We start from the raw sequence: 2,196 nt of genomic DNA, 5'->3' as shown, positions 1-2,196 counted from the left end.
ACTTCATTGATCAGCTCACCAATGCAAATGAGGAAATCATGAACCTAAGATCAGAGAATGAAAGATCACGGAATTATCTAAACATTGAAAGGAAAACCAATGAAAGAATGTTGAAATCCCAAGTAGACATGAATTAGTTGAATGAACAAAGTCACTTCAGACAAAAGGGAAAAGTAGGAATTGGATTTATAGAAGAAGGAGAATCACCCAAGAAAGGAGCTCAAAGGAGCCTAAAACCTACTTGTAGTCACTATGGTAAGATAGGTCATACTTCAAACAAATTTTGGAGCAATGGGAAGAAAAATTTCAATGGAATCTGCTACAATTGTAATCAACATGGTCATAGAGCAAATAAATGCAAAGAGAAACCAAAATTTGAAGGTAAATGTCACAAATGTAAGAAATATGGGCACAAATCATTAGAATGCAAAACCAAGATATTGCATCTAGTAGAACAAATTGTGTAAGCTGTATCTAGTTGGAACTATAATACTTGGTGCAGATGCCATTATTGTGGTTAATTTGGACACATTGGTATGAATTATATAAAACATCACATGAGGAAAAGAGATACTACCAAAAGATGTTTCACTTGTACAAAACTTGGTCACCTTGCCAAGAACTGTATGAATACTAGAAGAATAGAAGATGAAAAGAAGGAAAATGTTAACAACATCAAAAAAAAATGAGACAACAATGGGTTCCAAAATCTACTGAGAATATAAGTCTGAATAATGATGATCAACTCAATCAAGAATTGGGTGACACCACTATTTCAACTTGATTTCTCGAAAGGTGAACTAGAACTAGGCTACTAAAAGAAGACATCTAAATAAGTTCCAGCTGTCAAGACAAAAGATCCATATCAACATTGAAAATGTGAAAGGGATCATTGAGTAAAAGGTACTAGTTACTATTGAGTTACCTTCCTTATCAAGTGAGGTCAGGTCACAGGCTTTATTAAGCAAGGTCGGGAGTAACTAAGGTTTACATGTGGTTACTAAATGATGAAAGATTTTATCGAGTAATCAATGCAACTAAAGTGGATGATAGTATGTCAAATCTATCTAACTTTCGTATTAGGTATTTATGGAAAATTTTGATAAAAGGAATGAAATAGAAGAAATTTTAATTATGAATTTTTGAGACCAAAATTGTGCAAAGCAATCTTCAAAGGCATTCAAGAAATTTGAGCGAATTCTCACCAAATTTTTTTTCAAATTCTCTCAAACCCTATAGAATGAAGATGCTAGCAACAACCAGCAAAGAAAAGTGAGGATCAGACATGCTAGTTTGAGGTGTAGAATTGAATGCACCAGACATCAAGCTCACTCCTACAATCATTGAAACCCTAGACCCAAGTAAAGTGCAGTCACAAATCTCTTCCAAAGTACAATTATTCAACAACATCCGTTCTCATTTTAAATGTACAATTCAAGATATTGACACCCTAGAAATGGATGAATGTTTAAAAGAGTTATGTATTGATGACATTTTGAAACTTGAGCACCAACATCTTGAGGTTAAAGATTTAACACATATTCCTCACATGTCCCATGATTTCCAAGTCAAATTGATTAGGTATATTCTCAGTTGTGTGCATAATGGATAGTTGCAGTTAGAGCAACCTATTTTGATTACAAAGAAGATGTTTCTTAGAATTACTAATCTCCCTATGTTGGTTAAAGCTAAAATGACAGAAACCCTAGGTCAAGTCAAACTGGAGAAGAAAACCCTAGTAAAGTGGGATGGTAAGGGAATGAAAATTAGTAGTTTCACTGACATGGAATTGAAGTTTGGCATTCATGTCATTGCACACAAGATCTAAAACTTGAGTAGGTTAAATAGTGTGTCATGAAAAGTAGTTGACTTGGCATACAAAGTAGTCAAGAACAACTTTTCTCTTGACCTTGCCGAGCTACTGTTGAATCAATTCAACAAAAACATGTAGAGCATCAGGACATTAAAGAATAAACCATGTAAGTTTGGCTCTTTATTAACATATTTATTCTTTTGTGCTCAAAAATTATTTCCATTAAAAGGTATTGTCATGGGGAGGAAAGATGTTCCAATATTCTATCAAATTAATGAATATATTGTTGAGATGAAAATTATACCAGTATTATGGATAATTATTTTGATGCTTTCAAGGAGAAAATGAATAACAAATACCAAATCACCAAGAAACTAGTTGAA

The sequence above is a fragment of the Cupressus sempervirens genome, chromosome 4 (assembly GCF_028749045.1).
Source record: "Cupressus sempervirens isolate cs-2001-9-10 chromosome 4, ASM2874904v1, whole genome shotgun sequence".
NCBI lineage: Eukaryota > Viridiplantae > Streptophyta > Pinopsida > Cupressales > Cupressaceae > Cupressus > Cupressus sempervirens.
Note: the sequence above shows the minus strand (reverse complement) of the source record.